Source organism: Sinohyriopsis cumingii, chromosome 9, assembly GCF_028554795.1.
Source record: "Sinohyriopsis cumingii isolate HCF-2022 chromosome 9, ASM2855479v2, whole genome shotgun sequence".
NCBI classification, from domain to species: Eukaryota; Metazoa; Mollusca; class Bivalvia; order Unionida; family Unionidae; genus Sinohyriopsis; species Sinohyriopsis cumingii.
In genome coordinates, this window is record NC_142969.1 from 27,149,620 (window position 1) to 27,165,091 (window position 15,472).

A 15,472-nucleotide genomic window follows, 5' to 3' on the forward strand; every position below is an offset into this window, starting at 1 on the left:
GCACAATTTGCCGTTTATATACATAACTATATATCATTAATTGGTCGCTTCAGCATAGACACAGCCTTTCGTAAAGTGACCTTTTCTAAATTATCGGAATGTGTTCGGTAACATATTTTATTTTATTATTGTTATTTTCGGATGTATTTGTTTTGACTGGAAATATATTTATGCTGTGTGAACATTCGATATTGACTTGATATCAAGATATCCGTTAGATATTGACCTGATATCCAGATATCCATTATATATTGACCTGATAACCACTAAACTTGAAGAAAATATAACATATCAGGTAACAATAGTCAAAATGCCATGTCGATGAAAACTTAAAAGAGATAATGGTACGGGGTGATACAGTATTTTGACAGGATAATACATTATTTTGACAGGTACAGAGTAATACAATGTTTTGACAGGTACAGGGTAATACAATGTTTTGACAAGTACAGGGTAATACAGCATCTTGACAGGTACATGGTAATACAGTATTTTGACAGGTACAGGGTAATACAGTATTTTGACAGGTACAGGGTAATACATTATTTTGACAAGTACAGGGTAATACAGTATTTTGACAGGTACAGAGTAATACAGTATTTTGGCAGGTACAGGGTAATACAGTATTTTGACAGGTACAAGGCAATACAGTATTTTGACAAGTACAGGGTAATACAGTATTTTGACAGGTACAGGGTAATGCAGTATTTTGACAGGTACAGGGTAATACAGTGTTTTGACAGGTACATGGTAATACAGTGTTTTGACAGGTACAGGGTAATACAGTGTTTTGACAGGTACATGGTAATACAGTGTTTTGACAGCTATATTTAAACAATAAATTTAAACTTGCAGAAAATCCATCTTTTGAAAGAGGTAATCAAATTTACAACTACTTTTGCAGTATACGCTCGACGGCAGTCTGGCATGTCACACGTATTTCGTACTTTTGTATGTATGTATGTATGTATGTATTTATGTATGTAACTTTCTAATAATTTTGTCCATGAATGCCACGTTTTTGTTGTTCACAAAACTCCTCTCTCTTTCTAGCTCTCTCTCTGATATATATATATATCTATATATATATATATATATATATATATATATATATATATATATATATATATATATATATATATATATATATATATATAGCGAGAGAGAGAGAGAGAGAGAGAGATTGCAACGAAATAAACAATATTGTTAAATTATTCCTAAACTGTAAAAAAAAAGCTTACGTTTTTTTTTTATTTTAACCACATCCATGTTTGATGATACGAAGTAAAGACAACCTTATTTTTAGTAGGGCTCAGATCATCGGAAGCAGTATGTTCTATGATGCATTCCAAGGTAATTTTGTTTATTTATCATTTAAATCAAAAAGGTAAATACGGATAAGGATTTAGTAATCAGAACATCATTCGGTACTTTCCGCCGGGTAGTTAAATGATCTCGGAAGTAGTTGTAGAATTCATCTAAATTTAATGAGTAGTTCAGAATATAATATTTAATAACGGAAAAGGTTTCGTTTCTGAATCGTTCAAAGTATGTAAATGATGAGAGATACCGCTTTACAGATTTAATACATCTGTAATGTGTCACCTTTTAATAACATCTATTTCTTATCATATTTGTTGTACCGAAGATAAGGTTTAGTGATATTATTCTCACTGAAACGTTTACTGCAATATTCGTTGTTTTGGACATTGCTCGATGCGTTGGGCGTTGTCTTTGCAACCGTATAGTTTCCGAATCGAGGCGATTCGAGGGTCGGAAAATGTGGGTGCTGATTTTTTAAGTAGGTTGTCAGTAGCAGATCATTTTCATTCAGTATTCATAATTGGATGTTTTAATAATTGTTTATGTTCACATTCCGTGATTTTTCTAAAAGTGTTCTGTCGTAAGTCCGAAATTCCACCCGGTTATCTTGTTACAAATGGCTTGTTTTGACTGGAAATATAGTTATGCTGTTTGCATCTTATATTTGCTTACGGCTCGATATCACAGACAGGAATTTGACTTTAGCATGGTATTCTTTAACACAATTAAATTAAAAGGCATAATTATAATATTGACTGCAAAGTATTTTAGTGTGTGTGTGTGTGTGTGTGTGTGTGTGTGTTTTGGATTTTTAACGTGGCTTTAACAATTTTGCAGTCATATCGCTACGACGTCTGCAGTGTGGCAGTTTAATGTGATGTCATGCACTGGGGCATCATGCCGCAGAAATGTAGATACATAGATGGATACATAGAGAGATAGATATATAGAAAGGCGGAGAGAAAGACGGAGACGATAATTTGATCTATACCTCCTGCTTATATGTACATTAAATAATGTTTGATTTATCCTCCGTGTTCTAACTTTGATACCAAAACGCCGAAGCTTATGATACGCGCCTTTAGTAAACATACAATGCATCTTTAAATTTATTTATTTTAATCGGCAGATTTCTCATGCTTTGTAGGTACGAAATTGTTTCGTGGCATGAATTTGGTACTCAACATTAACTTAATTGAATTGTGCTATTATATCTTGGAGGTGACCACTTTCGTCATTATTGCGGACTTCCGTTTAGTTTCTGTTGGCCGGTTTGTTTGTTTTGTTGGGAGGTTTCTTTTGGTTGTTTTTTGTGTTTTTTTAATATTAATACAACGTTAAAAATAAGCTGAGTATAGCCGAACATATTGTTTCGGACAATAAATCAGTCATAAACGGAAGTTGATGCCTCAAATGTGAGAACCCGGTTAACAGATGAGTAGTTTTACATGCAAAATGATTCACTTATATCAACACTTATTAAACTATTCCTGATATTAATGTTTGTTATGATTATTTATTGTGTTTGTTTTGACTTGCAAATGATTTTAGAGCACTTTATATTTATTAAAGTTTAGGATAAAATTTAGGAAAACGAATTTTGGAGAATGATGGTCAACTCGTGCATTTCTTTATTTATCTTCCACAGGTATGTCTACGGGGGCCCCGAGTGGCCGAGTGGTCTAAAGCGCTGTCCGTTACGGATCACTGCCATCTCACCTCTGTCTGCGTGGGTTCGAGTCTCGGATTCAGCCAACGTGAGTATGTGAGAAAGTTTGCCAGTAGCTTCTCGTGGGTCGGTGGTTCTTTCCGGGGTTTTCCTGGGTTCTTCCTCCACCATTAATACTGGCCGCCATGTATAGCCTATCGTGTGCTGAAAAATGGCGTTAAACCCTACAACAACAACAACAAGGTCCATCCGTGTCCTTGAACGATGCAGAAATCCTGAAGCCTGGTTCATTTCTACAGAACCTGACCATTCAAAACTAACCAAGACACTGAATGAACTTATTCTCTTTATATGCAATAATGCAAACACATACACGTAGACACACACACACACACACATCAAGTAAGTATTGTTCACAAATGGGGAGTAATATTCCAAAAGGGGAAAAAATACCAGTAATGTAATATTTGAGTCATACCAAAGACTTATAAAAATGGGACTTTCAGCCGGCGCTCAGTATTAAGAAGTTATTGTTAGGACTTGTCGGCCTGATGTCAGGATAATGTGACTGGATTGTAAGGGAAACAGACAAGCGTGTCTTGAATGGAATATCGTTCTTGAGGCACAAGATCTCTACTAAAGGAAACCCATCATAATTGTTTAAAGTAAATATAATTTCAACTTAATGGATCTAACAAAGAAGTAAAAGCGATATTGATGTACATTTTTGAAGATAAACGTTAAAAAGAGAACTGCATGCACATTCTTACACATAACTACCTATTGAATTACTGGGCTGTAAATTAGAATTTAATTTTGGTTTGTTGCTCATAAAAACCTTCTTTTCATAACAGAGGTCTTAAAAAGATAAATTTTCCAGCTTTTAAATCTAAAATACGAATAAATTAAGTTTCAGTTTTCAGGGCGAGAAATGCTCTTCGAGGAGATTTTTTTTCGTCCATGCCGTCTAAACCAGGTTGTATTTCTACCGTGTAAATATTTGCCGCTATTTTGATGAACCACGATTAAATATATTATTTCACATTCAAACAAATACATATACAATTGTGCAGCGAAGAACAAAGAAAAGATAACAGACTTCAGTTACCTAAGCCCACGTGCGTATCTATAGCAGCACGCGCACGCCTGGCAACAAGGAGTTGCAATATAACTTCGCCGTTTTCATCACTGTGTGAAATTTTACTGCTATGTAAGCCAATTATCCGACAGGTCCATCTTGCCAGGCGCATAATTCATTCACATTTCTCAGCGACTATTGCTCGTGCTGCAGTGATTCTAAATTTGATCAATAAGTTGCCTCTAGAGTAGTGTTCTTAATATGAAAATTTAAATTCTATCAGAAAAATATTTTATTCTGACAGATGTTTTCTGTCTGTCTCTAGGCCCAGAAATCTTCAATTTGAATCTTCACTATATACCCCATTTGTATATTTGTCGTTCACCCACCCACCCCTTCAATCTTACTGCAACATACGACGATTAAATCATTAATATCCGAAACTTTCTTTCCATCCATCCATGTGTTTCTTTGGCTTTGTTGCTTTTCCTTCTGTTCGTTTTTTTTTGTTTCTTCTTCTTCTTCTTCTTCTATTAATCGTTCTACCATCCTCTTATAATTTCATTTATACTTGGATACCTGCCTTTATAAATATGTCCTGGACTGTCTGGTGAATTTGCCCGTCTCCATTATTGAAGCATTGTTCTCTTCTTAACCTGTTTATATTTTTTTCTATCTTAAAATAATAGTTACCTAAATTGTACATTTAAATCTTTCAGTCAAGGTGTCTGTCTGTTCATCCTTCTCGCCTTCTGTGAATCTTCACTTTTTGCAATAAATTTCTCCCACTTTCCTTTGCATCATTTGTAAAAAAAAAAAATACAAAATATGTTGTTTATCCTTATTTACTCTCCCTCATGCACATGCCTCATCTTTACATCAATCGTTGAAAAAGATATATATATATATATATATATATATATATATATATATATATATATATATATATATATATATATATATATATATATATATATATATATATATATATATTATAATAATAATAATATGGCATTAGCAGTTTTCAGTTAACTCGACTAAATATGAAAGGGATTACCAAAGATGTTAATTTATGTTCCCTTCCCTGTCGCTTCGAACAATCACGTGATTTTCTTAATTAACAATAAATATATTATTGCCTTTTTAGCTAATAAATGACAAACATTGAGTCAACATCTTTAATCTTGTCAAAAATATTTTTGAATAAGTATATTCGTCCTGTCCCGTAGGAAACATTTACGTATTGTTCATAGCTGTTTTATAAAGAGAGCGTCGAATTTTTAGATGATTATAAGGGAATTATTCTAAGCTTAATACGGGCATCATAATATAGACTTTGCAAAAAATAACAAAAAATATCTTCAGATAACTTAAATAGAATGTCTTCAGATCATCCTATTCTAAAATACGCATTTCGTTGCTGACATGGGTTTTATGCATTCCAGCTTCACCAACATCCCTTGTCAATCTAAACATCCGATAATTACCATGTTCATTTTATCTTCGTTGGCTCCGCCTACACCGCGTGCGGGCCACTGTCATATAACAAGATTGTCCAATCGGATGCGCTTATTTCCCCTTCCAAGTTGTCCGGTTATCTGCGTTTGAAAAGTGAATTAGATTGTCGTTCTCTGTTAGAAGCGTCACATAATGTGATAATTCTGTCCACGGATTCTTTTTGGGATTAATTTGCTTTTATCCTAAGATAACTATTGACGAAGGAATATTCCAAAAACCGGTAAGTACTGAACGTTATTTCAATGATTGCTTCAGGTATGAATTAGACTGTAACATTGTGTTTGGTATTTACGTAATTACATTGGCGAGTTTGATGAATTTTGAAAAGCACACTAATATTTTCCATTTTTGTCTATAATCGTATTGCCTATTTTTCTCTTTGTTTTATCATCGAGTTTGAACGATTATTATTCTGTGAACGAACACATGCTGATTTGTGTGTGTGTGTGGGGGGGTTTACTGTTCCTTCTATTTTGTCTTATATATGTTATTATTTTTTAACGTGCATTCATAATTCAGATGCAGACGAAAGAAAACTTGATTTAGTACTAATTTATCAACGATGTTGATTGCAGATCCGTTTAGAAAAAGATTATATAATCAACATCTTAATTATAAAACTATATATATTAAGTGAAGCATATATATATATATATATATATATATATATATATATATATATATATATATATATATATATACCTTCGTGCATGCATATATGTTTTTATAGATAACATAGCTGGATGGATGTTGAGTGGGTAGATGGATGGATGGGTGAATAAATGGGTAAAAGTCATTCAATTTCTTTCTCGTAATGATACGGTACAGTGGTTCTTTCCCTCCCCCCCCCCTTTTTTTTTAAAAAGAAGTCACACGTATGAAAAAAGACGCATGATGTTAAAAATTTGAGAGTTTGCGTTTTCAGTCAAATCTGATAACGCTTTTCTTCCTAAATTACCATTGCATAATGTTTATTAGCTCTTTCGTCTCTATACGAGCAGATGTTAGGTTAGTTTTAAATTACTATGGAATGATAGTTTTCATTTATCAAAAATATTCCGTCTTAATTTTAGGACTTGTTTTGTGCAGTTGTACCTACAAATAACATCCATCAATATTATGTCGTAAAAAGAAAAATTCCATCCATTTTATGACGAAACGGTATTTCAGTTTTAATTAGACGATATATTCAAAGAATAACCTGCATCAATTAAAACTGGTGTATTAGATAGATATACGCCCAGCGTTATATACACACATATGAGAACACTGATATACAGGTCCTACTAGAGTTGAGATAAAATGTATACAACAACATACAACGAACTGATAATTTATTTTCCATTTCTGGATGAAATTTTTAAGAGATACGGTACGAGTATACATTTTATAATTTTTTCATAAACTTCTATGACCAGAATTCACAAAATAAAGAAAAGCAGGATTTATGTATTGTAGAAGAATTTCCACTTAATTAGGTCTTTTAGTAAGAGCTCTTGAAATAGTTTTGTATAAAGTGACGTGCCAAAGATGAATCACATTATTTGCATTGAGAGCTCTTTTCTCAGAATACATAAGTAAAGACATGTACATTTGTACATAAAGAGCAATAGTCCTTGGAAAAGTACACACACACAAACACACACATCGATATATATATATATATATATATATATATATATATATATATATATATATATATATATATATATATATATATATATATATATATATAATTATTTTAACTATTTGTAAAGAAACTCCATTCCGCTGTGTATTATCGCTTGTATACCTCATTGAAATAAAAATATTCCTATATATATATATATATATATATATATATATATATATATATATATATATATATATATATATATATATATATATATATATATATATATATATATATATATATATATATATATATAAGCGAGTCAACCTATCTATCTGGTCAAGTTATGCATTTGTTCTGATTAGTAAAGTGAAAAATTGGTAGGTTTAAAAAGAATTTTCGTTTCTGACTTTGAAAATGATTGAATGGGCTCACGAACTTCAAGGAAAAAAATACATACAACGTACCTTGCACTCAAATGAACAAGTTTTTTTACAAAATGTAAGAAGCAAAGCAAATATAAAATAATTGACTTCAATATCATACAAGTTAGATGCCAACAATTTTTAATATCCTAAAATTAAGCGAAAGTGTGACAGCTGAAATTAATTTAAATAATTATATTAACTATTTGTAAAGAAACTCCCTTCTGCTGTGTACTATTGCTTGTATACCTCATTCAAATAAAACTATTCATTGACAGAAATTATATTATCAAATGATTCCGGCATATATAAAATTATGTAGTTTCTCTCTCTCTCTCTCTCTCTCTCTCTCTCTCTCTCTCTCTCACACACACACACACACACACACACTAGCGCGCACATGCATAAACACACACACGATTTGTTTTAAATTGATCGGTATGCGTTCCCTTTAGTTTAAATTGCCATATTTTTTGTTATAAGATAAGGCTTGACTTGTTGCATACATCGGTTACCAAGATTCTTTATTTTTGGAGGTAAGCTATTTAATCAGTGGACAAACTCGATAAAACCATCCTCAGAAGATGATTAAACGTCATGCGGATATCGCTGCAGAAAATGAGATCTTACGATAGGTTCCGATTAGCATTTAAATATTGGCAGACTGGGATCTACCCATTGTATTTCAAAGTGATGAGGAATGCAAGATGGAGTGTTTAAGATGATGTACTACTGCGAGCAAGTTAAAACAACAACAGCAACTGATGCGGCAAAAACAGTTATCTTATCGACAACTTGGCAATGTTAATATCTTTTTCACTATTTTGCACAAGATACTATAACGTAAATAATTGCCGTCATAAATTTGAATATTCGCTCAAATGTCTTACTAATAGCTTCCTTTTTGAGCTATTTGTCTTGAGCCGTGATATCCATTTGACAGGAGAACGCACAACAGAGTGCAGAATAAAATGGAATATTTAAGAAATTTATATTTATTCGGCAGGTGATTTCCAATGTAAAGTCAAACGGTTTTATGGAATTTGTGATCCGAAAATACGGTTGTAATTATTTGGAGAGATTAATACGACCGTGACATGAGAAGATTTATTGGTGCAAGTAAGAAAGCTTCCTCTACAGAAACAAGACAGCTGATCATGAGGTGCATCTTCTTCTCCTCCATGTTTAAATAATGACCCACCCACCCCGCAAATAAGCAGATATGTAGGCCAATATAGGTATCGCTGGATTCGAATACTTCTCATTTTATATTAATTTAAGCTCTTTTTGAACTTACGTTCGAGAAATAAAACTGAATTTAACTATTTTGAACCTTTGCATCTTCCTTTTTCAAAACCCTACATGAAACATTTGCTTATCGACCTTTTTATTTCTCCTTTTCCCCCTAATGCACAGATGAATTCGTCCATCCTTTCCACCGTCCATCAATCATTACTTTATTATGTTCATTTGACGGATGCCCATTCAACTGGCCCTACATCGATTTGTTATCTATTTATGTCTTTTAAAAAATCCACAAAACAACAAACTTCAAATGTCAAAATTTTCTTCACCTTTAAATTCATATTTACGCTCAAGATTCTTTAAAAATTATAGGACTCGAGAATAAGAGTATGTATGTATGCATGTATGTATGTATGTATGTATGTATGTACGCACGCACGCACGCACGCACGCATCTATCTATCTATCTATCTATCTATCTATCTATCTATCTATCTATCTATCAGTGAGAAATCGCTTTTAAATTGCTAGATGCCACAGGATAATTCTGGCTTTTTCAAAGCAATGACCCGAAAAACCACCTGTCAATAATTAATGTGAAGATACTCAGGTGGATTGTAAAGTAACTATTCTTAAACACAATCTTTATTAGTGACAATAATACAACTATGGTATAAAGAAATCTAGTTCAAAAGTAAAAATAATCATGCAGCTTTGTATTTTTAAAGTGTAATTTTAACAGCAATCATATGACTGCATGTATTTTATGGCATTGCAATATACAAGTATTTTATGAAATTACAATATACATGTATTTTATGTATTTTATATATATTTAGTTTATCTAGCCCCCTTTCCATCCATCAGCTTATCCATTTATCTATATATCTTCTGGACTGTCTGTCAGACTTGACTACGTGTCGAGCCCATCAAAAAACATTTAACTTTAACTTAGAATCTATATTTGACAGATAAAGAAAAACTTGATATCAAATGAAATACGACTACTCATTTTGAAATTAATTACTTATACATTTTCAATCGTTCTATTCTTCAGATCCATCAAACGTGATTTCATTCCAATATTTTAAAGGATGCTTACATTTCCATTGTAATTTCATTATTGATTTTTATGTGGTGAATACTGTATTCCTAATTAATATCCCTGCCTTGTGTAAATGCAGGTTGATTTATCTGCCTTTACTGATTAAGGCATTTACGACTCACTCTATAACTAAAGTATTGTTTGTCATTGTTTTACTTTGAGTTTGGTTTCTTTGCATTAGATCATTTTCAGCTTATTTGAATTAATGTTAGTTGGTATGTAAATTAATAAACCTACCTACCCATGAAGACACCCATGAATGTATGTACGTACGTACGTACGTATGTATGTATGTATGTATGTATGTATGTATGTATGTATGTATGTATGTATGTATGTATGTATGTATGTATGTATGCATGCATGTATGCATGTAGGTATGTATGTATGTATGTATGTATGTATGTATGTACGTACGTATGTATGTATGTATGTATGTATGTATGTATGTATGTATCTATTCTTTAACTCAAAGCGCTCATCAACATTCGTGTGAGAATATACGTATGTATGTATGTATGTACGTACGTACGTATGTATGTATGTATGTATGTACGTACGTACGTGTACGTACGTATGTATGTATGTATGCATGTATGTATGTATGTCTGTATGTAGACAGAGAGATAAGTAATTTGATATAAAATGACAATTGAATTGATATGATTCATTCAAAAGTGTTTTCATTCCTTCAGGTTGAGAAACGCTCGGTTACTAGTTCCTCTTAAAACAAGTCAACTATCCTTTATTTTCAGATATTGTGGCAAACATAAAAGCGAAATATTTTATGTAAGAGATAAAAAATACTATGCATATTTCCTTGTTTGTAAACGTCAGTATTAATTTTGATTCAATAAATATAGTGAATTGGAATTATCTTAAGTGTCTTGATACTGTGCCCTTCTGCGGTTGGTTCTGTTTACTCCGTTGTTGTCGTTTTGGATTTAACGCAATTTTTCAGTAATGATAGGCTATACATGACACCCCGTATAACTGGTGGAGGAAGATCCTGCAAAAAATTAGGTAAAAACCACCGACCCACGGAAGCTACTGACAAGCTTTCTCACATACCCACAAGCTGAGAGGATGGCAGTGATCGGTAAAGGCGTGCGCTTTTAGACCACTCGGATCCCCGGGGTCCGTGCTTACTCAAATTTGTGAAATGCTCCATACTTATACAGACATTTTATATTACAAAGACTGGTCTTTCTAATTTTGAGAATATCAAGTCTTATAATTTTTAAAAATGAATGTTTCCGATTGTCCCTAATACACAATGACCCAACTGTAACAGCACAAATTGTTATACTGTTAAGTCGAAACGAAAGATGACTGAATGGTCAACTATAAGTTGACTTAAATGACAGCCAATTAAATCATTTGTTGACTTAAATTTCAGCCAATGAAATCGTTGAATCCAGACCAAATTTATGTCCAGACTTATGCAGGAATAAACGGAAGATTGCCTACAAAACACATTTCGATAAAGCTTGGGTTCAATAAATGAATTCGACATGTTACCACTCAGTGTGTGTCATTATACCATTTTACTTTGTTTATTTCATTGAGTTTTTTTTTCTTCAACAAAACGATTTGCCTTGATTCTAATGAAATTAAACCTCAACCCTAATGCTTATTGTTTTTAACGATTTGAACTATATTGGTCTCGCATTTTTTTTATTAAAGTCGTAACGATGATACATGAAATTCTATTATTATTATTATTATTATTATTATAAACAGTGACATGTAACAAATGAAATCCTTGATTGTGGCCATTCTATTCCCAATGGAATCTTTTTTCTTTCTGATTTTTTCCGATTGATTGCATATGAGATAATTATTATAATTTCTGTGCCTTATTTTTAAACGGTTATTATCTGATTGGAAACGTGAAAGGTGAGAGGTTGGGGCTTTTAAATGCAGTAAATCCAGACAAATGAGATATTTCACGAATGCCCTTTTCAAGATATTCCAATCTTCTGAATCCACTCAGTTAAAGCTTTGAAAAAATGTACGTAAAGAGTTGGAACTCGTCGCTTATATAATGATCATTGATTTCTGATAAAACCACGACACGGGCTTTAGGGTTCTTAGAATAAATTGCACTCTTCCAAGAATCCCATTCTCTCACATTTGTAGACAAATTCAAAGTTGTTCATTTTAACAGCTTATTAGCCCTTTCATGCTGGTACCGAAAAAGAAAAAAAGAAAATTAAAAAAAAAAAGTTATGTTATCATCAGAATGGCTGACAGATCACCAGTGTCTGATAAATGATTGATCGATCCGGCACTGAGAAAGATAAATGTCACAGACTGTATATTCATAATTTTGGTTGCTGATTTTTTTGTTTGTTAATGAATTGGCATAGTTTTCTACCTTATGATATTGACAGGAAGTTTTCCATGCTTTATCTTTCATATAAATCTATATTTCTCAGTATGTATGTATGTATGTATGTATGTATGTATGTATGTATGTATGTATGTATGTATGTATGTATGTATGTATGTAAGCAGGTAGGGAGGGAGGGAGGAGGGAAGGAGGAAGGGAGGGAGGCAAGTAGGTGTGTATTTTTTGATGCAACTGAAACATATTATAATACAAATTATGTTTAATACCAACCGCTCCGGTGGCCTAGTAGTTAGAGCGTCCGCCTCGGATGCGGGAGGTTGTGGGTTCGATCCCCGGTCGAGTCATACCAAAGACTTACAAAAACGGTACTAACAGCTGCCTCGCTTGGCGCTCAGCATTAAGAGGTTAGTGTTAGGACTGGTCGGCCCGGTGTCAGGATAATGTGACTGGGTGGGACATCATGCTACATGTCTGCAGCATGATGCCCCAGTGCTAGACATCACTATAAACTGCCACATTGCAGACATCGTAGCGATATGACTGAAAAATTGTTAAAGCTACGTTAAAAATCCAAATCACATCACAACACACATGTTTAATACCTTTCTGTGCTGTAATCAAAACAGTAAGGTTCTTTTCGTATTGGTTCCCATATTTGTTGCGTTATTTATTGTTGTTTTTAACCATTTCGATAACTCTTAGTATCATTTTTTTGCCACCTTGCACTTTTCGTCTCACGGCAGTTTTTTTTAGATAGGTTCTTTTTTCGAATTCGGTTAAAACAATAATGCTTAAAAGTGAATACATTTGATGATGTGCGGTACATAACCTGATATTACAAACTTATGATATAATTTCAATAAGGGACACGTTGAAAAAAATGCATCGCGTGTCCTTGAAGACTTAGTTTGTTAAATGAAAATTAGTCATCTGTACTAGTGCAGCTAGTTTTCGATAGGGTAACCAAATTAAAACGTAAACATTGACGTCGTTTGGCTCTGCATATGAGTAACAAAGGTACTCAGCGGTTGATGAATAGACTCGTGACGATAAGGGCTCAGATTCGAATCGCACTATTGGATCAGCTACAGTGATTTGACACTGGGCAAAGTAATATACTTGTAAAAAGTGTAAAGACTACATATGACTAGTTGCTGGTTTGCCAAAGTAGGCCAAGGATTTAAAAATGAAGCTAATCAAAAATCTTAACGCATATTCACTTTTTATCCGCTTACATTAGAACAGAATTCTCTGATTGACAGTTAATCTTTTGCACGGTGGGAGAGAGAAGAACAAACTGACGTAGATGACGCGCATTTTCCTGAATAATCAACCAATTTTGATTCTTCCACATTGGTTTAATACCATAGACACTAGCTGCAATATCATGGAAGTTTCTCAAATATTTTCTAAAGCTGAGAAATGGAGAAGTTTGAAAGTAAATGATTATTACTTAAAAATAAATGTTTATATGGATAGATAGATCTTTGCAATAATAATAATAATAATAATAATAATAATAATCACGATAATTTGTTATCTGAAACATTTACTTTAATTTGCAAATGAAATTTTGTTCATTTGCATAACGACATGACTGGTATTTAATGATCTAAATAAGATGCAAGCTGACAAGTCATGTTAAATATTGTACCCTATAATAATCACCTTCTTTCCGTTTAAGAGGCTTTCCAGAAAGTTACCTTAAATTCTACAAAGTTTGCTAATTAAGTTTAATAGTTAATTCAGCGAATATATGTTTATCAAGTGCATAGTACAAATATTGCGTGGTTACCAAAACTTTACAAGTAGAATATTAGATAGAAAATCTGTAAAGCTGGATAGAAGGTGATGGACTAACTAATCTTGATAACAAATTACGATAATAATAATAATAATAATAATAATAATAATAATAATAATAATAATAATAATGATGATGATGATGATGATGATGATGATGATAATAATAATAATAATAATAATAATAATATTATTATTATTATTATTATTATTATTATTATTAAAAAGAATCTATTACAAATAACAAATTTAACTAATTTCTGTTTTTATTATCGTTTGTACTCGCTTTTAAGTCGAGTCCAACTGAACATAACGATTTTTCTGTACCGTCTGTACTCGCTTATAAGACGAGTCCAACTGCAAAATACACAGACCCAGATATGCGGTCGCATAATGCCCCAGTAGATCACGGTCTATGTTGTTTGTTCTACTTATTACTCCGAACAAACTGCACACACCATATCTGCCGCCGCATTATGCGACGGCAGATCTGGGTCTGTGCAGTACATTTTGATTCGTTTTATAAGCGAGTTTGGACGTTACTCAAAGTTGACATTTATTCATTGCTAGTTTGTTTCTGAGACACTTTTTACTTATGTTTACACGTTAATTAGTATATACTGGACACTCTAAAAAAATTTATACTCCTCTTCATTGGCATGGCTATCGCCTATGATACAATATCGTTGATTATACTGCGACCGTATCTTCAAGTTGAAATTATTATTTTTTTTTTAACTTTGAGAAGACATTCGGTGTTTTGTCAAAGCTTTTGTTATGGTTACACAAAATTTTGAAGTAATCCCCAATGTCGAAGTCAGTTTTTATATGTTTATATAGAGGCAGTTTGTCGATATTTTGTATGTTGTTCAAATCTAATAGAAAAACATTTTTAGCCCTTCGAATCATATCTCGAAATAGACTTGGATTGATAAACGTGATCAGCATACATCTAAACAACACCAAGCCAAAAACGGCTTCAGATTGTTCTAGGAAAGTAACCCAGTTAATATAATTATTTATTAATATTAAATATTATCTTGAAGAAAAAACAAACAAATTCTCTATATGCAATACTTAGTATAATAATTTCAGAATAGTTTAACTTTTAAACCAAAGTTTAACTTACTTAAGTAACCCGAGCAATTGTTCAAAGTCAAACGTGATGCAGTGACATTCCAAGTAGATATTTATATGTATTATATATATTATATATTCGATCTACTATGTATTAAATATATTCATTATTAAATTTATTATGTATTCGGTCAATTATGGATGTTATTTACCATGTGTTCGATCTACTATGTATTCAATTCACTAAATGTTCGATCTACT

At 32.4% G+C, this 15,472-nt stretch overlaps 1 protein-coding gene across 1 annotated transcript in view; it reads left to right on the forward strand.

Moving 5' to 3' along the window:
* Window positions 1–5,728: 5,728 nt before the first annotated feature.
* Window positions 5,729–15,472, forward strand: part of LOC149791444 (uncharacterized) — a 53,301-nt gene continuing 43,557 nt past the window's right edge. Inside the window, exon 1 of the mRNA XM_089971359.1 lies at window positions 5,729–5,808. The gene's annotated coding sequence lies outside the window, so the exon portion shown is untranslated. The remainder of the gene's footprint in view (window positions 5,809–15,472) is intronic.